This window comes from Leptopilina boulardi, unplaced genomic scaffold (assembly GCF_019393585.1).
Source record: "Leptopilina boulardi isolate dan_hultmark-lab unplaced genomic scaffold, ZJU_Lbou_2.1 LbouV2_370, whole genome shotgun sequence".
NCBI classification, from domain to species: Eukaryota; Metazoa; Arthropoda; class Insecta; order Hymenoptera; family Figitidae; genus Leptopilina; species Leptopilina boulardi.
In genome coordinates this window covers 302,965-326,164 of record NW_026137941.1, presented here as the reverse complement: position 1 = coordinate 326,164, position 23,200 = coordinate 302,965, and the positions used below count along the sequence as shown (strand labels likewise).

The window sequence follows — 23,200 nt, the reverse complement described above, 5'->3', positions numbered from 1 at the left end:
TAATTTTTTGAAAAAAGGGTTCAATTTAAAATTTTTGGACGTTTCGATGCCTTTTGTACATTAGAAAACTCGGAATTTTAGAGACTCCTTGAAATTTTTGTGATTATTTATAGGTTTAGATAGTTTAGATATTTTTGCGTTTAATAATAATTAATAAAAATTAAAAAAATATAACCAATATTATTATAGTAAATAATTATAAATATTAAATTAATAATAACAGAAAATAAAAAAAAATTTTGAAATATACGAACTTTACGAAGTGATCCAAATTCAGTCCAAAATTATTTTTTTTTTATAAAACAATCTAATTATCATTCGAAATTGCGACCCTGGCATTCATCTCTTTATTTTTCCGACAGTGAACATTTTTATTATATTGCCTCCAAGGAATGATTTTAACGGCGTCTTTAAAACATCTGAAAATATTAAGCCGCTTGAATATTGCTTTAAAAGTTTATGATCGTGTATATATGTATATATATAGTTAAATGACAAAAAAAAGAACAGAAATTCGATTTTGCCAAACGGTTTTTTTTCTCCACTGGCTTCTGAATTTATCTCGCAAAATATGTAAATTAATATTTAAAAAAAATTTAGTAAATTATAAATGAAAAAATCGAAATTATAAATTAGTTAAAGAATTTTTATTCTATTTTACGTTCTCGAGAACTAAAAATGATATAAAAATTAGTTTTCTGAAAAAACTATTATAGTTTTTTTTTCCTCTTTTTTTTTTTTGCAAGCACAATAATTCATTGGCTAACACATAATTTTGTTTCAAGTTTTTAAACACTTCGTTAATGCTATCGGTAGATAATAACAGTTTCGCTTGGCCATGACGATAAGATTGTTAATGGAAAATCGTACGTTTTCACTTAAGTTTGTAACATTTTTCTTACATTTATTGCCTGTACTATTATGATATAGGATTGGTTTCTTGAAAATTGCGCTATACAGTGATTATATTCCTGCGCGTAATACAAGTTGCATATGGAAAATAATAATTTCTTATCATTTCGAAAAATATTTGAAAAAAAAAAAAATTATTTTTCAATTGTATTATATATTTTTAGAAATGATTTTTATTTAAATAATTTCTTAGATACTTTTCCATGAATTTTTTTTTCTAAATTTATAATAAAAATTTTTTTTTTAATTGAAATACAGATAATATATATATATATATATATATATATTAATTATAAGAAATAATGATTGATAAAAATTTGAAGCAGTTTTGCGGTTTGGAAAGTTTGCATTTATAATTCTTCTGCTCGAGTACGTTTAATGTATTCAGCTTCTTTAGAATTTAAACCTTGATGGCGACTGGCACGGTTCATCCATCAACCGTCAAGTTCTTCTTCTTCTCAGCTTCTTTACAATTCCTCTTTTATACTTTTAATATTCGTCTCCAATCTTTTATCCCCACCCAGTTGTTAAAGTGCTTTTAACAGAGATATTTCCTTTATAAAAAAAATTTGCAATAAAAAGAATGAGTTTATAAACCCTTTTTTTATAGAGTATAAATTTTTTTATATTCGTAAATTTAATATTTATTTCATTTTATATTTCATATCTGGAATATAAAATTAAATATTTTTTTTTATTTAAAATAAATTTTTTTTTCCCCCCCATTTTCTATGTGTGTTTAATATTGAGTAATTCGGGCAATCTTGATTATTTTGTCGTCGTATTATTGTTGACAATAATTTTCCAACAACGATTAGAGTCATTTGTACTGTTTTGATAATTATGGATAATGACGGAAGGCTTCTCATACCTTATTACCAGAAGTTTATAATGACAACAGAAAAAAAAAGAGGAAATTAAATATTTTATTACAAAAAGGCTTACTTACCACGAGATAAGAAAAAGAATATTGTTCTATTAACCTGAAAGTTGAAAAAATTTGCAATAAAGATAAAATACATATTATTTTTCTTTTTACAATATTTTTTCATTTTTTCATATCGAATTTTATTCAAAATATTTTTTTTATCATTTAAAATTGAATTTATGCAGTTTTATTTTTATTTTAAATTAAAATTTAAGCAAAAAGTCACGGACGTAAAACGTGAAAATAAAATTGATGGATAAATTAAAAATATAAAATTATATTTTTGATGCATAAAATTTAATTATTTAAAGATATATACGACACATATATTAAAAATGGAATTATTTAAAGATATTTGTCGCATACGTTAAAAAGTGACATTTTTTTTTTTTGTCATTATTTGTTATCGCTGTAATTAGAAATTCAGTGAGAATATTTTCTCTGATTGAAATTGAATATGAATATAACGAAAGAAAAAAAGGAGAGAGAGAAAAGAAAAAAAAAATATATAACAAAAGGGTTGGTCTCATCTCAATGAATGCATAATTTCTCTCCATTTCGGTGCGCACAAATCCGCGTGGGAGGCACATTATTTGCTTAATTAAGCTCGAAATACGAATTCAAGCGATAAATTAATTTCCTTGAAATATTATTGTATTTACCATTGCGTAAAAAGAAATGAATTATACAAATTTATTTTTTTTAATTGGGCAAAAATTAATTTCAAAAAAAAGAAGAAGCAGTTCAAAAAAAAGAAAAACGGAATTAAAGAGAAAAGATAAATTAAGAGAAAGATGGAAATATATTTTCAAAATTTAAAATACAAATTGATTTTTCTACTTCACAGAATTTCTCATTATATATATATATTTATAGAAAAGAGGATGTCAAGAGAGACGGAAATGCAGATGTTGATTTCAAAATGAAAAATGGAAAATACGATCGAATTGGAGAGATTTTTCTGAGACGCTTCGCGAAATACGAGAGGGTGACGAAGGCTGATGCTGTGAAAAAGGGGAAGGGGAATTTTTTGGAGGAGAGGACACGAGGCTTTTGACACGACATGTGTCGGTCGTCTCCCGTGAGATCTAAGACCGTCTTGACTTCCGCTAATCCAAGAATTGAGCCTTTTAATGCTGCGCGAACTTTCGCGATTATAAATATCAGAGGATACCGGGAATCTGAAGGGGATATTCGTCTAGACCTTCGAATGAAACTATATAACTGGCGATATAGGGATGCATTCGAAGTTTGAAAAAAAAAGAGAGAGAGAGAGAGAGAGAGAGAGACCAGCCAGAAATCTTAAGGACAAGAAAAATAATGCGAAAAAGAAATCTTAATGACGTCTGCAATCTGCTCTCGGCAGTTTTTTTTAAATTAGAAACGAGAACAATTTATCGAATTTATTTTTAAAATTTATTTTCGAAATTTATATCAAAAATATATATTAATAATAAAATTTCAAAATATATTTTAAAAATATATATTAGAAAAATATTTTAAAAACATTTTTTTCAAAATAGATAATATTTTTGTTTAAATTAAAATAGTTGGGGGAAATTTTTTTCTAATTTTCTAAGAGTGATAAAAAATGAAACAAATTTTTCTTGTTTGTGTGGATTTAGAAAAAAATAGTTTCTCGTGGTAATTAGAAAAATAATAAAATGGTAATATTTGTTGATACCGATATTCCCTTAGCGGCACTTCAAAGAAAATCTGACTGAGAATCGTTTTAAATTTTCATAGAAGCGCTACTGCTGCTTCTTTCTCGTTTTTATTATGTATATATAGCTTTTGCGCTGTTATTTGAATTACAAAACTTTGATTACAGTTGTCAATATAGAGAAAAAAAATTTCGTTTTCATCAAAAAAAAAAAAAGAAAACAAATTTTTTTTTCATAAATTCTCACTTGAAAAATAAAAATAAAATTGTTTTTTTAAAATTTAAATTTTTGACAAAAAAAAATGAAATTCTTAGAAAAATTTTTATTGAAATTAGAAAAAAAAAGTATTTCGACGAGAAAAAACAATTTGGTTGACACATCTCTTTTTTTGGTAATTTACTCGATTAATTTTAAGGGACAACAGCTGTATGAGGGGTTTGGGATTTTTTTTTTTTTTTTTTTTTTGTCGTACTCGCTCTAATAGATAGTGGTGTGAATGGAAGATGAGCAAAAGAGAAAAGAGATCCCCTTTAACGGCACGCGACTCACTTCTTTGGGGACTAAACGAAAGTATCGGTGTATATCCGCAGTAAACGGGAGTCTGATCGTCACAAGAGATAATTTTAGGAGTATAACGAAAAAGCAGCTTCGTAATATATGTGTGTGTGTGTGAGTGCGGTCCAGATGGTGTCGAGATACGTTCTGCAGCATTGTTGCACATGACATGAACGATTGCTAATTTTAGAATATATAGAGACCTTTTTTTTCAAAAAAAAAAGGAGAGAAAAAATTCAATTTCTCCAATTGTTCCTAAAAATCATTTTCAATTTAATTTCAACCACTAAAAATTGTTTTCCATTTTTTTCGATTCTTCATATTAGAAAAAATTATTTCTTTATTAAAATATTGTAAATAATTATCTCCTTTTTTGTTTTAATTTGATCCTTTTCATTAATTGAAATTTATTTCGAAATTTGACTCAAATTTTGTTTAAAATTAAATACAAAATTAGTTTCTATAATTTTTGTTTTTTTTCGAATTTAAAAATTCAGTTCTTTAATGAAAATTTTCTAATCTTTTTTTTTTTTTTTTTTTTTTTTTTGAGGTTCATTTTTGAGTAGAATGTCTCTCTCTCTCTCTCTCGTGTGTTTATGTATATTCGTCGAAATTACATCATTATTATTCTAGGCTCTTGAAATTATTATGGAACTATTGGAAATTGGCAGTAATTGCGTCAGTTATATTTAAACAAAAATCATTTACGCAAGAGTTTGTCAATAAAATGACGTTCTTGCTTCATCTCTATGTCATTTGTTTAATTTAATCTACTATTGCTGGCCAGTTTTGCACGTATTGCATAAAATTAATTTTATTACATTTTTTTTTTTAATTAATTTGAAAAAATAAATTTTATTCAATATTTTTTAATTAATTACAAAAATTTCTTTTTAATATTTAATTAATATTTTAAATAATTTTTTAAATTCTTGTTTTTAAAAAAGGAATATTTTCCAATGTTTCTGTTTTAAATCTCATTAGGAAAACGATTTTACAAATAAAATTGAAAAAATCTATTTCTCAACGTTCGAAAAATAGATTTTCATTGAGTTGTTGAAAAGGCTTTTTCCCTCCCCTAAGATAATGAATCGAATACCGGAAGTGCATCTGAGAGAAATTTGAGAAGTCTCTTAATTTCAAAAAAGGAATTTTGTTTCATTTCGAATATTATTTTTTGAATTGGGTTTTAAAAAATTATTTTTCGGGATTGGAAAATTATTTCAAAAATTAAATCAGTAAAAAAAATTGTCTCGATGACAAACACGTTAATGAAGATTCCAGTGATTATTATAGGCTAAAGTATTTGACGAGCGACAAAGAGACCACCTCGAGAGTGAAAAAAAGAATTTTAAAAAAAAAAAATCGAGAAGAAGATGTTCACGCGGGCAAAGAGCTTTGCACGCAAGGCACGCGAGTCTTACTAGAAACCAAACTTATTCCCATAATTGCTTTCCATTTAATAGCTATAAAGAATCAATTTCTATCTAATTTGTTGGATATATGTATTTTTTCTTTTATTTACTTTTTATTTTTTTATTTTATTTAGTTTACTTATTTTATTTATTTTTATAGAAAGAATAAAAATATTTTTTAATAAATTAACTCAATAAAAATAATTGTAAAAAGAACATAAATTCGATCTTCGGTATTTCAAAAAAAAAAGAAAAAAAAAATTTATTTCCGCATAAATATTTTTATTTTATTGACGTGTTATTATAATATAACTATCGCTGAAAAAAAAGAGATGATAATCGAAAGAAGAATAATTGGTGGTTCTTTAGTGAGCCAACAATAAATTACGTTATAAATTATTGCTACTATAAATTATAGTATTGTATCGTTTCGCGTCATACATAAAAATGTTATTTGCACCGCGTTTAATGCTTGGCGCAGCAATTAACAATTATATTGTCGAGAGAACAATAATTATTGTCAAGAGAGAGAGAGGGAGAGAGGGAGAGAACAAAAAAAAAGGAAAGAGAACGAGAGGACTTTGAATGATAAAGATGATAACATTAAAGATTCACCAGTCATAATAAACTTTACCAGCTTACAATGTATGTATCTTAATTTTAGACGCGTACATATGTATCCAAAAGTTATATGTTTTTCATTCCACAACAGTGTTGTTGTCGCTGTTATTTTTGAAAAGTGATAAACACTCTGATTGATTGTATATCCTCTACATGCTGATATAAATATAGTTTACAGCTAAAATAAAGGATCATTAAATTTGCGAAGAGAGCGAGAGATTTAAGAAATTCCATAAATAGGGAAATAATGTTTCAAGATTTATACTGGAAGATTTGAATTTTTTTTTTTTCTATAATCAACTTCAAAGCAGAAGAGTACAAAAAAATTCGTCTTTCTAGAAATTTAAGAATGAAATCAAAATCAGAAAAAAGTTTACAGAATTTTTTCAACTACTGGAAAAAAAATTGAAACCTGTGTTTAAAAATTGAAAACAAAAATTGAAAAAAAATAAAAAAAAGAAACTGAATAATTGAATACGGATTTAAATGTTGAATTTATTTTGGAAACGAAAACACTGTTTTCATATGTGAAATATGTCAAATGAAGGCTTGATAAAAGCAAAGAGAGAAAGAGAGAAAGACGAGCTTTTAACTTCCCTTTGCGATCCATTTAGTTATTTTGACTTGGCCTTACTTTGCATCATAGTATAGTAAATATAAACGGGTCACTGAAATTTAATCGACTGCATGAATGCAGTGATCCGTTCAAGACCCCTGGCAAACATTGAAAGAGGAAGTCAGAAAATAATTGCACTTGGACAATATTATTCAATTTCGACTTCAATTATTGTTTGCTTGAAAAGACGTGGCGACGACGACGACAGACTTGTAATTGCTCGCGTTAAGAAATTTACGATTTTCTAAATTGATGAATTTCGTCGTGGAATTTTCGAGGGCCTTGACAATAACTTCCGAGTGAGAATTTAGCTCACTTAAATAAATAATATATAAATTTAAATACGCCATTATTTTATTTATTTTAAAATTTTTAGTTAATTGATTTGAATTTGTTCCAATTCAGTCATCAAGTTTTCGTTTAGAGTAATATTTAAATATAGAATAACAAAATTTGTAGAAATCAAAAATTCAATTTTCATTTATATACTTTACAATTAAAAAGGTCTATTAAAAAAAATTATTATTGGAAATTAATTTAAAATCCAAACAATAGTGAATAAATTTTAATTTGAAAATTAATTTAGTGAAAAATGTTTCATGAAAATGAATTTTTGATTTTAGTTTTCTTTAAGTAATTATTTGTCTAATTAGAATTGTTCTTTTATTTTTCAGGTGAGTCATCAACTTTACTATTTTATTAATCAGTCATTTTTGTAAGTAAAAGAACAATTAAATTTCTATAATTAAGAAAATTCAATCCCCGATTGACATAATCAGAGAAAAATTGGTTTTAACAAAAAAAAATTCTTCACTAAAATGAAGAAATTTTTTCGAAAAATTTTCACACATAAATCGTTTGAATCCCTTTGTGTTTGGATAAATTCTATACCCCGGTAGCGACAGAATCATCATCATCGTTGGAAAGAAGAAAATGAGACGCATTTCTGATAGATATTACGCCTCTAGGTACTGGGGATCATTTTTCACAGTGTCCGAGCGGAATTAATTACCATCGCGCGATCCTTTTAAAAGAGAGAGAAAAAGAGAGAAAGAGAGTAGTCATTAAAAGCGATCGATTAAACGCATATATATATAAAAAAGGGTAAAAGGTTGTGGGTTTCTTGCCTCCCTTAATGACTTTACTGGACCTTGTTATTTTCTCAATTTTTTTTTTTTTCATGTATATTTAATATACATATTTATATCGGTAACTTTCCATAAAAAAAAAAATATTTGGATTACTCGCGTCACCTTTTAACGACCTTTCATATTATAGATTATATTTCCGCATTCCGATCTAATATGCCTTTATTTCTCTATAATATAACTCATCAATTGTATGTAAATCAAAAGAGAGCATATATAATGACCCACGATTATTATAATTCTATTTGGAAAATTTTCGTTTTTCTACTTCCTAGGCTGATATTTGAAAAAAATCCTATTAATTTTGATATTTTTTTATTTTTTCAATAATCGGTTATTTATATTAGTTTAGTGTATTTTAATTAGAATAATTAATTTTACAATTATTATTAAGATTCTTTTTATTATAGAAATTAATGACGAAAAAAATCATTTTCATTTTGTTATAGAAATTGATGACCAAAAGAAAAGAAAGAAAGAAAAAAAACGAAATAGTTCTCCAAATTTGTCCGCGAAGTTATGACCTCTACATCCGCTTCCGTCCCACGATTCTATTTTTCTTTTTATTTACCCCTTAGGAATTACACTTGTTTCTTCATTTTTTTCCCCCTTATTCGTTTCGGTTGGAGAAAAGTAAATAATCTTTATTCTTCATTTTATTCACACCTTTCTGGTAATTGTCAAAATCAAGATGGGGTTCTTTTATATCTCATGTTCTTTTAAACTTTATCTCGAGAGATAAAAAAAAAAGAAAGGAATGAAAATAAAGAAATATTTGATAAGACTAAATAAAAATTTTAATAATTAGTTTTGTGAGATTTTTTTTCTGTTTCTCTGAAAGGAAAATTCTTTGTATAACAGTTAACTATTTTATCTTCAAATAGAAGAAGAAAATTTAATACAATTCTAATTTAATTGAATTTTTCTATTTTTGATGTTCAAAAATATAATTAAAATTTCCTTTTTTAATTCAGTATATAAATTCTGATTCTGTAATTAAAGGGGAAATTAAATTATCTTATATTGTTATTAATTATTATTACTTTATTTATTTATTATTATTATTAGGAAATAATAAATAAAAATATTAATATTAATTTGTTATTTTATTATAATATATTGATGAGAAAAAAAATTCGTTAACGAGGCATAAAAATATGAATTTTCCATTGCATTAATTTTGCAAAATCTCTGGAGATCATCGAGTAATTTTATTATTTTTTTTTTTGTGTGCATAGATTGAACTGAAAAGATTGCATAAAACTCGTGTAATCCTTATCGCGGGAGTCCTTGAAGTAAAGATAAGCTCCCGGGGCGGTAACATCCACTCCCGGCTCATTACAAGTCGTTGACAGCTAAACAGCTTGTACAACAACGCGCCACGATATCTACACCTCATCGAGGTCTATTCCTGAATATTCATAGGCCAATGAATACCTGCGCGAGTTACGAGTTTCAAAGGTCTATATAGTCTTCTCTCTCTCTTTTTTTTCTCCATTTATATTTCTCAGTTCCTCGCACCCCTTCAAAAACATCTCACACATACTTATATATATTTATATAAGAACGAGATTTTAATATTCACGTCGCACTAATCAAGACAAATTGAAAAATCTTTTTTCTCTCTCTCTCTCTCTCTCTTGCGCGCGCGGCATTCATTTGCTTTTGTATCATCGTGTCGCTGCGGTGATTTAAGTCCCCTTTGGTATCTTATTAGTTCAACAAATAATGAAACAGACCGCTATGAGGATCGTCTGTTGAATCCGTAATACGTTGTGTCTTTTATATTAAACATATATGAGATGTGAACCGTATCTGCATGAATTTGTTCCGTTTGTAAAGAATGCCTAACATGACATCACTTTCAATGAGATCTCTTGGAATAATGTATATACGCTCTCTCATTACATTTTTTTTTTTTTTATTTTCATTCTTTAACATTTTATACGGATCAATTTTATATATATACATTTTTTTTTCTGGAGTCTTTTATCATTATGATGAGTCAAATGGAATTTTTTCGTTTATTTGTTATTCTGTGATGATTCGAATATGTAATGAGAATTTTGAGTGTTAAAATTCGATTTTTAAATTTTCTGTGAATTAAATTTATTCGTTTATTTGATATTTTAATATTTAACTAGCAAAACTAAACGCGCGCAAGCGCGGCAAATTGAGTATTTGATTGTTTGTTATAAAGAAATTAAAGATTAATATTATCAATAATAATTTCATTTATTAGAATATTATTACATATTAAATAATAATAATGAAATTTATATGTTTACAGGCCTCGGATTATACGAATTTTTCCGACTTTTTTCAAAAATACGACTTTTATCGACTTATTTTAATAAAATGCGACATTTTTTTTACATTTGAAAAAAAATGTAAATAAAATACATTTTTTTTTAGTATAAAATGTAGATCTTCTTCAGATCTTTTTCAATTCAATTATTTAACAAATTTTGAACTAAAATGATTCTTCACTAAATTAATTATTATTAATAATTTTAATCAAATACATCACAAATTCAATTATATGAAAATTATTTTTCAATTAAAATTTTTATGAAATTTAACAATAGTTTATAATTTAAAAAAATATATCACAATAAAATTGAATTATTTTTTAAAAATTTCAATTCAAAATAAACATTATTACCCGAAATTTTAATTCAAAATCAATTAAAAATCCAATAATTATCCAAAATTTTCAATTTAAAATTCAATTATTTACCAAGTTTTCAATTTAAAATGAAATAAAATTAAATTATTTTCTAAAATTTCTATTCAAAATTAATTATTCAAATTTTCAATCAAAAATGAACTTAAATTAAATTATTATCCAAAATTTCAAGTAAAATTCAATTAATTAAATCAAGTCCACTTTTGGGCCGAAAGGCTGAAGCTTAATTAATAAATAATAAGTAAAATTCAATTATTTCCCAAAATTTTCAATTCAAAATAAACTGAAATTCAATTATTTTCCAAATTTAAAATCAAAATTAAATTTCATTATTCTCAAAAATTTGAATTCAAAAATTAATTTAATTTTCAATAATTTGAATTTAAAAGCATTTAAAATTTAATTATTTCTAAAATTTTCCATCGAAAATTTATTTTTTGAAATTTAATAATTTCTGTAACCATTTTTCAATTAATAATGATTCAATTAAATTTAAAAAATGTTTTCCAAAAATTTTTTGATAAATTATTTTTAGTTCTGTAAAATTTAATAATTGAAAATTAACAATATCTTTTGAAATTGAATTATTTCTAAAAATTTCAACTTTAACCCTTCGAAAAGGATTATTATTAAAAAAAATTTTTTTATTTAAAAATCTGTAAAATATTTTTGTTAAAATAAAAAACAAATCCACTTTTTTTTGGAATATAAATCGACTGAAACGACTTTTTTGTGTCTTTAAGTTGATTCGAGGCCTGTGTTTTTATAATTAATATTTAATAGGTATTCGTTGGCCCCTGGTACATTAAAAATTAATTTTTAAAAATAAATTTTTTTCAAATTACTATCTTGTACGAAATTTCCTGGCGCATCTTTTTTCTCATCATAAATTTTTTCTATTTGTATACAATTTTTGAATCAATATACAACTTTTAAAAAAATTTCGTTGATAAACGTTGTGTACTTCAGCTTCGTGAATTGAATTTTCGAATTTGGAATTTTAAAGAAACTTATTCCGAAATTTGGAAACACAATTTAACAACTTTGGCAAAAATGAGAAAAAGAATTGTCAAAATTTGACACGTCATAAGATTACTATTCAAAAAAACACGTGAAAAGGCCAACTTCAAGTTAGGACAGAAGGACAGACTAAGCATTTTATTATTATATATATGTAATTTTAATATTTAATTAATTTAGTAAAAAATTTAAATAATATTAATAATAATAAAATAATAATTTTATTTAATTTAATATTTTATTTTAGAAAATAGTTTTCTTAAATCGAAAACATAAAAAAAAGGAAATTCGATCGTTTAAAAATCGTTTCGCAGTAATTTCAGTCGATGAAGTTGATTCGAAGAGCAAATCATTTCGGTGTTATTATATATTTATATTTATAGAAGAAGGGATAAGAAATGCGTTGTAAGGAAGGCCCCGATTACGCGTATATATATCAGTGCAAAACACTCACTTCCAATTAGCTACCGGTGGCAATGTGCGCTCTCAGTGGCTTCCGCGTTCTTTGTGATTTTCTCGCCTTGAGGTTATAATACACTTATATATATATATTTTACAAAAGGCAAAAAACGCGCAGCAAACTTTGATTCTCAACTGTTGCGATCGTAAATCTCAATAGTATAATCCCTGATGATGATTTTACTCGATTAAATACAGTTTCGAAGAATTCCTTATGTTTAATAACACCAATTCTTAAAAAAATTTCTATTCTCTTTCGAAATTCTTAATTTAATTACTTGGGTTAATTAATTTAATAATAAATAATTAAATCATTTAATTGAATATACAATTTGTATAATTATTTCCAACTAATGTGGCGATTTTTCAAAATAAAATCGATCATTCCCTGACCGGAACTAATTGATTCCTTATTCGAACTCATGTGTGAAAGGTTTAATTGAGTTTTTCTGTTTGACCCTTAACGAGTGGCAAATTTCCCACAGTTAAAGAAAATCATCTCATTTTGGATATATCGTTTTTTTTTCTTGAGAAATTAATTTACAGTTAAATTAAAGGTTTGTTAATTAGGATCATTTTACTTGTGAGGGAAAAAAAAATGCGAGAGGTTACAATAAAAAAAAAAGGGGAAAAAGTCGCATAGAGCGCAGTTGTTATTGTTAAAAAAAAAAAAAAAATTATACAATATGTTACTTAGTCGATTGTTCATGCCAATGTTTATGCCAAATCGTGCATTAAACGAGCGACAAAGACAGACGAGATTGAACATAGGAATGAAATGAGGTGTTCGTGACCACCGACCTGTTCGCGACAAAACAATATTGTCGAGGAGACGCGCTTTCATTTTATGCCCAACCAACCTCCCTATTGTTAAACTATATTGCATTCATTGCGAATACGTGACTCAAGCACTGTTTCAAGTGCAAAAAAGAAAAAAAAAATTTTTTTACAATTTTCTTGGATTAATAAATTATTTTCTCTCTTGGTTGTAACGATTCTCTCTTTCTTTCTCTCGCATTTATTATTTCCATTGTTTGCTATTTGCATTCAACACTTCCTCATATTTATGCTAAATTACAACTTTCTTTTATAATTTATTTATTTTTTTCATTTTTGTAAAAAATGTTTTTTTCTCCTACTTTTTAAATTCGATAATTGATAATAACAATTTGATTAATAAGCCGAATTATTAATTTTTTTAAAATTTAATCAAAATATTTTAATGAAGCTGATAATTGATTCTTGGTAGTTAATAGGATCTCTGGCTTTCAAAGTTGGAAAAAAAAAAAAAAAGAAGTTAGTGATCGTGATGCAAGTGCGAGATTATTCAATGCGTTATAATAAAACATCATCATGATCATCATCAATCATTGATCACTTAGAACTATATCCTCTTTATTCGCACCTTGCTTTCGTTATTGCGAACATCCTTTTTGATATTAATCGCTTTTGATACATGATTTTATTACTCGTAGTTTCATTTTTAAAGCATATTTTTCAATAAACGAATTATTTTTCATTTTCTTTCATTCACCTGCAATCTTTATGTATTTTATTACGATACAATTTGTTTTTTTTTCACAATTGCTGTTTTCATTCAGTAAAAGAAATCGAAAAATATTTTTATTTAAAATTAATTATTTTTACACTTAAAAAAATTGAATTCTGAATTAATTGACTATTTTTCAGATGTTTCCGGAACAAAATAAGCTTTTTTTTCATCTAGTGACGAACACACCTGAAATCCCATTGGCTGGTTAACAGTTTCTTTTGTGCACGTGTTTGGCGTGTATATTATTAAAAAAAAAAAAAAAAAAAGCGCACGCTCTCTTCGGTAACCGGAGTGAATAACGCGAGAATAAGTCGAAGAAAGGCGAGGAATAGAGAGAAAGAGAGAGAAAGAGCTTGGCCAACAGTTAACATTGTTTGAAAGCCGCGACTTTGATCTGGAGGCCCGGTTGGCGTACATCACCATTTTACGGCTCATGCCTACTTGGAATTGAGACTAACATTTAGCTCCGCTAAATATTTTCCCTCTGCTTCGCTTATATATTTACTCTGGTGTGTATGTCGTTTAGTGTTTAGCGCAAGGTCCTTGGGGTCTCGATGGATCATTGCTTTCAATTTTATTATTTTTTTTTCTCCCTCTCTTCTAAATCGACCGATTTTACAAAAGACTTCGCCGAATTCATCGCTTTTTTGCAAATCGCTTCTCAAAATACAATTATATAATAATAAAATGCTTGGTCTGTCCTCTTCTAACTTGAAGTTGGCCTTTTCAAATTTCACGTGTTTTTTTTAATAGTAATCTTATGACGTGTCAAATTTTGACAATTCTTTTTCTCATTTTTGCCAAAGTTGTATAATTGTGTTTCCAAATTTCGGAATAAGTTTCTTTAAAATTCCAAATTCGAAAATTCGTTTACCAACGAAATTTTTTTTAAAGTTGTATATTGATTCAAAAATTGTATACAAATACAAAAAATTTATGATGAGAAAAAAGATGCGCCAGGAAATTTCGTACAAGATAGTATAATTAGAAAAAAATTTATTTTTAAAAATTAATTTTTAAGGTACAAGGGGCCGATTTATATTCCAAAAAAAGTGGATTTATTTTAACAAAAATATTTTACAGATTTTTAAATAAAAAAATTTTTTTTAATAATAATCCTTTTCGAAGGGTTAAAGTTGAAATTTTTAGAAATAATTAAATTTCAAAAGATATTGTTAATTTTCAAACAATTATTAAATTTTACAGAACTAAAAATAATTTATCAAACAATTTTTGGAAAACATTTTTTAAATTTAATTGAATTTTCAAAAATTTTAAATTAAGAGTTTTGAAATTAATTGAAACTTTAAGTGATTTTTAATTAAAATTTTAGATGATTTCACTAAGAATTTATTAGAAAATGCGGACAAAATACAATAATTTGAAAATCATTTTTAATTGAAAAATGGTTTTAGATAGTTGAATTTTCAAAGAATATTATTAAAATAGTTAAAAATAATTGAATTTCCTTAGAGTTATAATTGAAATTATTAAATTTCAAAAAAATATTTTCGATGGAAAATTTTAGAAATAATTAAATTTTAGATGCTTTTAAATTCAAATTATTGAAAATTCAATTAATTTTTGAATTCAAATTTTTGAGAATAATGAAATTTTATTTCATTTTAAATTTGAAAAATAATTGAATTTCAGTTCATTTGGAATTGAAAATTTTGAGAAATAATTGAATTTTAATTGAAATTTTGGATAATAATTTAATTTAAGTTCATTTTTGATTGAAAATTTGAATAATTAATTTTGAATAAAAATTTTAGAAAATAATTGAATTTTATTTCATTTTAAATTGAAAACTTGGTAAATAATTAAATATTAAATTTAAAATTTTTGATAATTATTGAATTTTAATTGATTTTGAATTAAAATTTCTTGTAATAATTGAATTTTAGTTTATCTTGAATTGAAATTTTTAAAAAATAATTCAATTTTATTGTGATATTTTTTGTTTTTTAAATTATAAACAATTGTTAAATTTCATACAAATTTTAATTGAAAAATAATTTTGATATAATTAAAGTTGTGATGTATTTCATTAAAATTATTAAAAATAATTAATTTAGTGAAGAATCATTTTAGTTCAAAATTTTTTAAATAATTGAATTGAAGAATATCTGAAGAAGATATAAATTTTATACTAAAAAATGTATTTTATTTACATTTTCTTTTCAAATGTAAAAAAAAATGTCGCATTTTATTAAAATAAGTCGATAAAAGTCGTATTTTTGAAAAAAGTCGGAAAAATTCGTATAATCCGTGGCCTGTAAACATATAATTTTCATTATTATCATTTAATATGTAATAATATTCTAATAAATTAAATTATTATTGATAATATTAATTTTTAATTTCTTTATAATAAACAATTAAATACTCAATTTGGCGCGTGTTTAATTTTGCTAGTATAATAATTATTTTACTTCCATTGATTCGATTTTTTTTAGGAAAAAAAAAAGGAATTTTTTAATCAAAAAATTATTGAAGAAAACAATTGAAAAATTTTTGAAGAAGGAAACAAAAAAAATTTGTTTTTGACCATATAAAAATGTTTCTTGTAAATATGTGTTTAATCTTTGTGTATTACACCCTTTCTATTGCGCATTCGCTTAATGACTGTGGCTTTGAGCGTATAATGTGCGGGGCGGTTTCAGACCTCCCTAATCAATTAATCAGATAATCTTTCTCTCTCTCCTCTTGTTTCCTCTTGCCGTTATCTTATTCTTTCATTTATTACCGGCCAATCAAATATACGGACGTCTTCACCGTATAAACTTAGAGAAATGAAAAATGTGCCAGAAAATTTAACTGAAAAAAAAAAATGGGACGATCAAATATTTAGATTCTTTCACTTTATTTCTTTCTAATATTTAATTTATCTCATTTCGTTGAAATAAAATCTCAAAAGGTAATTAGAAGAAAAAAAAATGTTTCTATTAATTTTTTTTCACTAATTAAAATTTAAATTTTTTTATTAAATATTTATTTATATTAATATAAATTAATTTTCTAATTTAAGCAATTTTTTGATTTTCTATTTATAAAATTTTGCTTCTTTACAGTAAATATTCTGAGTACGTAAAGAGTATTAAATACTCGGATCATTTATCACTCACCATTTTTTCTTTCGTCTTTGAAACTTCGTGAGCGCGAACTTTTCGACTTTTTTTTTCGAAACTTTTAAAGTTTAATTATCACTTTTTTACACGCATTTCGTCCAAATATCACCTCACTGAAAAATTCCCTTTTTTTTTTTCCTCCGAGTAGAAGAAAATTTTTATGACAATTTTTTTCTTAAGCTAATAATAAACTAATAAAGAGCAATAATTATTTCGAGAAGTCAATATAAAAATTGTAAACTCTTCTTCAAATATTTTGCTTTTCCAATAAATATTAAACGTTTTATTTTCCTATACAATTAAGGCCTTAAGGGCTCAATATAATAATTTGTCAATTATGCGAACTGAAAATTTTTCGTCAATAAATATAGAAGTTAAGAATTTCTTTACGATACATTATTATAGTATTTCTAAAAGATTTACAACTTATATTTGAAAATAATTCAAATAAGGATCCAAAATTCTCTTGAATAATAAGGACTGGGTTATATTGACTAGGTCAGGGGAAAAAAAAATGTGGAAGTAATTTAAAAGGACCAAAACAAATTTACAGCCCCAATTTCACAATCGCGAAAAAAAAAATTCAGTTTATGATTTTTTTTTTTTTTTTTTCGTCTTCAAGGTTGAGAAAAATACACGTGAAAATATATTAAATCTTGGAACTGTTTGAAAAAATAATCAATGGGTTTTAACTTCGAATGATTTAAAATTTACGCTCTTCTTTTCTTTCTTTTTAAAGTGATTTTCTTGAGTTTCTGAATCGTTAGGATTTCTACAAGGGGTATAGGCATCTCGAATATTAGTGTGGCAGCAGTTGTTGTAGTACTTACCGCCCAACCAATTCCTTTTCGTACGTACAGCTACTTACTTGGTACTTATTTACGCACTTCACAGGTACTTAAGGCACTTTAGTTGGAGCACGAACCCTTCGAAGAATGCACTTTTGCCTCGTTTCTGTATATATATATATATATATATGTGTATTAAATATGGCTGATGGTAAAACTGGTCAGCTGTTAATTTTATTTTCATTTTTCACTTTTTGTTTATATTTTATCAGAGAGAGAACAACAAAAGAGCGGCTATTCGTTGAAATAATTTTTACCTTACACCTAATATTCGCACATGCTCTGAATACCAAATAGTCTCTGCAAATGGAAAATTATACATATTTTCTGTTTTCATTTTCGCTTTTTTTCCCTCAATTTCCTCTATTTTTACTGTTGAAAATTATTTTTTTTTTATGCAATATTGAAAATAAAATAAAATCTCTATTTTCGTTTTCATTTTCGCTTTTTTTCCCTCAATTTCCTCTATTTTTACTCTTAAAAATTATTTCTTTTTTTATGCAATATTGAAAATAAAATAAAATTTCTATTTTCGAGATTTTTATACTCAAAATTGCTGTTTCCAAGATTCCCTAATGTCTATTAGCACCTATTTCGAAAATGATTTCCTGTTTTTTTTTTTCGATTTCAATTTAAAATCCGTTTCCTTTTTTTGGAATTTAATTTTGATTCTTCAAATATTGAGATTATTTTTTGAGGCATATTATAATTAGAAAACAAAGTATATTTCGAGTCGCGATGGTGTATATTATTAAGGGTCTGCTTTTCAGGTGATAGTTAATTTTTAAAGCAAATACAACACAAGCATATCTCAGGTATAATTTGAAAAGCTAACAACGTTTGCGGCGTCACGTCTGTGAATCAATTCTAGGGAATTTTTAGTAAGGCTCCATCTCTCTTACTCCTCATGGGTACTTGGTAAATATTTATGGACCTTTTATAACCTTTTCCAGTTTCCCATTTGCGTTTTGTGTGCATTGATTGAAGAGAAGAAGATGTCCGTTAAATATTCACAAATATATATGTATATAGTGTCGTCGACTTTCATTAGGGAATTTGATAATTTAATAAGTGCTTATTCCTCATTATATTTTCGATTGACTTAACTCTGTTTATTTAACGTGTGTTAATATTCCACTAGAGAGAAAAGGAAATTATTTATTAGTGCTGAGAATTTTTTTTCTGCAATTTTACGATTTTTTTTTAATTACGATTGATTTTGAAAATTTTTATTTAGGGGATTTTTTTTTCTTATAAAGTATAAATTACTGAACCGAATTTTTTGCAAATCCTGGAATTTTAATACTCATTTTGATTTTTGTAATCGTGGAAATTAAATGAAATTTTCAATTGATTAAATTTTAATTTAAGAGCATTTGCATTTGATTAAATTTTGAATTGAATTTATTTTTTACAACGTTTCAAAATTTTCTTTCGAAAGAATTTTTATTTCATTTTATTTGTATTTAACAGAATTTTGCATTTGATTAAATTTCCATTTAATTAAATTTATTTTTGACACCAATTTTCAAAAAAAAAAAATTTCTTTTATAAGAATTTTTATTTAATTAAATTTGTATTTAATTTAATTTTCATTTAATAGAATTAATTTTTTATATTAATTTTTCTTCAAATTTTTCTATTGAAAGAATTTTTATTTAATTAAATTTTCACCTAATCGAATTAATTTTTGTCACCATTTTTCTTTTAAAAGAATTTTTGGTTAAATTTGTATTTAACAGAATTTTCATTCAATTTAATTTTCACCTAATCGAATTAATTTTTGTCACCATTTTTCTTTTGAAAGAATTTTTAGTTAAATTTGTATTTAACAGAATTTTCATTTGATTTAATTTTCATTGAATTGAATTTATTTTTGACACCAATTTTCCAAAAAAAAATTTCTTTTATAAGTATTTTTATTTAATGAAATTTGTATTTAATTTAATTTTCATTTAATCGATTTAATTTTTGATATCAATTTTTCTTCAAATTTTTCTATTGAAAAGAATTTTTATTTAATTAAATTTCTACCTATTCTAATTTAATTTTCACCTAATCGAATTAATTGTTGACACCATTTTTCTTTTAAAAGAATTTTTAGTTAAATTTGTATTTAATAGAATTTTCATTTGATTTAATTTTCATTTAATTGAATTTATTTTTGATACCATTTTTTTTTTTAATTTCTTTTTGTAAGAATTTTTATTTAATTAAATTTTGTATTTAACAGAATTTGTATTTGCAAATTTTCGATTTAGTGACCCCAATATAATAATATGGCAATAATTTTCTTCTCTTGATCATCGTTGACAATAAGAATTCCAATAGAATTGCAAATAAATAAATCTTTGCGACGACGTCTTTTATACTTTTCCAGGCTCGCCAGACATCGGTAAATTTCTAAATTGTCACCGAATTGGCAACAATTGACCAATTTGGTTATTGTGTGTGTATATTTATATATTTATATATATGTGTGTGTGTGTGTTTCGAATAATATCAGTTTGGAAAAGAGATTGATTTATTGAAGATTGACTTTAATGACTTTATTGCGGTCAAGAGAGTGTCTGACTCATAATAATAATAGTTTTCTTTGAAACAGCACGATTTCTTCTCTCTCTCTCTCTTGTGTGTTCAAATCTGGTAAAAAAAATTCCTAGCGAAATAATTATTTCTTTAAAAATATTAAAAAGGTTCGATTATTTTTAAAAAATGGAGAATAGAAATTTTCCTTTTTTTGGAGAAAAAAATCTGATTAAATTGTCAAAAAGAAACTATTAAATTCTGTAATTTTTAAAAATCTTTATCTTTTGAGAATTTGGAAAAATATGAAAATTTAGGAAAAACAAGTGCATTTTATCTCAGGGGTATTGGAAAATTTTCATTAGCATGGTTTTTCTTTCGTGTCATTATTATTTTGTCTTAACAAAAGACGCCTTTTATAATTTATATTCGTCTCTCTGATTCAGAGGAACGTTAATACCTTTTTTGGTTACCTCGACATTATACGACCTTGGGACTTGATTAATCACATTTTTTTTTGACGAACTTGTATTTAGTCACCCTAGTAGCCTAATATTATATATGTTCCAATGGCGCCGGGATTTTTTTTTTTTTTCCACCGAGTCTCAAACTATTTTTATTAATGCTCTCATAAATTAGGTCCATTACGATTTTTTCCCCGCTTAAATGAGATTAAATAAATTCTAAAAATCCCATTTTTCAAAAAGTAAATTCCTTTTTTTTTGATAAATAATTTAAATAAATAGTTTTGATAAGTAGTTTAAATAAATAGTTTTGATAAGTAGTTTAAATAAATAATTTTGATAAATAGTTTAAATAAATAATTTAAATATTTGAAATTCTAAAAAATTGTATAAATATTAATTGAGAATTTGTAAATTTTTAGATGTGAATAAACAGGCGCCATGGATTGACAGCTAAAGGGACAAAAATATAATAATAATTGTACACCATACTGTGCCAAAGATGTTAATCTAGACGTTAATTTTGTGAGACAACCTTGACTCAAAAATTTTAAATCGCGAAAATCATTGCCACCCCCCCTTTTTGAGAACAATAAACGCAAAGTTTCAATATAAGTTATAAATTATCTGAAAATTGTTTTCCTTCTTGTTCGCAGGTAAAATTTAAAGAGAGAGAGAGAGAGAGAGAGATGTGGGTATTTTGCGCTTAAATCTAATACTCCAAAAATGGGATTAGAAAATCGTCAGGTATAAACGAAGATACCTGTTTTTCTTGAATATTATGAACGGACGGATGTCTTCTTATGTCCGATACATATATATAAACTCACAACATTGAGGAAGGTCCTGGGCCAAAAACTCTTCATTCCCCATCGAGAACAGATGCTTTTCCGATTTCTGCTCGATCTCCTTTTCTTAGAATATAGAAAAAAAAAAAAAAAAAAATTTTTTTCTCCTCATGGAAAAACACTTTGTCGGTATAATAATAGTTGAAAAAAAAAAATTCTTCACAAATTGTTACACTTTGTTGTAATTCACGAGTTTGGTATTAAAGTTTGGCTCATTCAACCGGAAGTTCTTGATTCATTCTTTTAAGTTGAAATCTTCTTGGAAGGACATTTGTTTACTGCTACATTGTGCTTTTGTTAGTATTTTTGTCTTGGAATTCTTTTTTGAGAAAGTTATGAATGAATTTTTATTTTACTCCAAATTCGAAAAAAAAATTATATAAAAATATATTTCGGTATTAATTTTATTAAAATTTAAAAAAAATTGCGAAAATCAATTTTCAGAATCAGATAATTATTTTGCGAAATTGTTTTTGATTGTTCGACGAAATATAGTTATGTAAAAAAAAAAAAGGAGAAAAATAAAAGTAAGAAAATAATCTAGAAATCGTAAAACATAATCGTCGAGGAATGAATTTTAAATATAATGTGTAGTATATAGAGAAACAGTTTTTTGTTAGTGATTTCTGCTATTTCTTTGGCTTATTATTTTCATATATTCTTTGAACATATCGATTCCTCCTGATCTCAACATATGCATCTGGGCAATATAATCCTTCGCTTGTAAGAGGCGCAGAGCTTATATTCCTAGAATCGAAATTTCCTTTGCACATGCAATATTCAAAGTACCCATAGATGTTTGCATTCGAGATGCAGATATTTCTTGGAAAGTGCACATAAGTACAGGGAAGCGTCGATGATCGATACGTATTATGAGTTTAGTAAATTTTTCTTTTTTCGTTACTTTAGAATATACGACCTTAGCTCTTTTTAAATAAAAAAAAAAAAAATAATAATAATAATAATAATGAAGACTAGTCGACAAGAAAAAAAAAGGGTTTGAACGCATTTCAAACATTCTTCATTTATTACGTAAAATATTAAATTATACTAACAAAATTAAACGCGCGCAAGCGCGCCAAATTGAATATTTAATTGTTTGTTATAAAGAAATTAAAGATTAATATTATCAACAATAATTTAATTTATTAGAATATTATTACATATTAAATGATAATAATGATTTTTTTTATGAAATTTAACAATTGTTTATAATTTAAAAAAAAAATATCACAATAAAATTGAATTATTTTTTAAAAATTTCAATTCAAAATAAACTAAAATTCAATTATTACCCGAAATTTTAATTCAAAATCCAATAATTATCCAAAATTTTCAATTTAAAATTCAATTATTTACCAAGTTTTCAATTTAAAATGAAATAAAATTCAATTATTTTCTAAAATTTCTATTCAAAATTAATTATCCAAATTTTCAATCAAAAATAAACTTAAATTAAATTATTATCCAAAATTTCAATTAAAATTCAATTATTTCCCAAAATTTTCAATTCAAAATGAACTGAAATTCAATTATTTTTCAAATTTAAAATCAAATAAAATTTCATTATTCTCAATAATTTGAATTCAAAATTAATTGAATTTTCAATAATTTCAAAAATCTCAATTTTAAATCTTTGAAAATTCAATTAAATTTAAAAAATGTGTTCTAAAAATTGTTTGATAAATTATTTTTAGTTCTGTAAAATTTAATAATTGTTTGAAAATTAACAATATCTTTTGAAATTTAATTATTTCTAAAAATTTCAACTTTAACCCTTCGAAAAGGATTATTATTAAAAAAA

At 25.0% G+C, this 23,200-nt stretch overlaps 1 protein-coding gene across 5 annotated transcripts in view; it reads left to right on the top strand.

Annotated features, from left to right (window-relative positions):
• LOC127287470 (protein dead ringer) overlaps positions 1 to 23,200 on the top strand; it is a 125,018-nt gene that overhangs the window by 56,500 nt on the left and 45,318 nt on the right. The gene's annotated exons all lie outside the window — the stretch shown is intronic.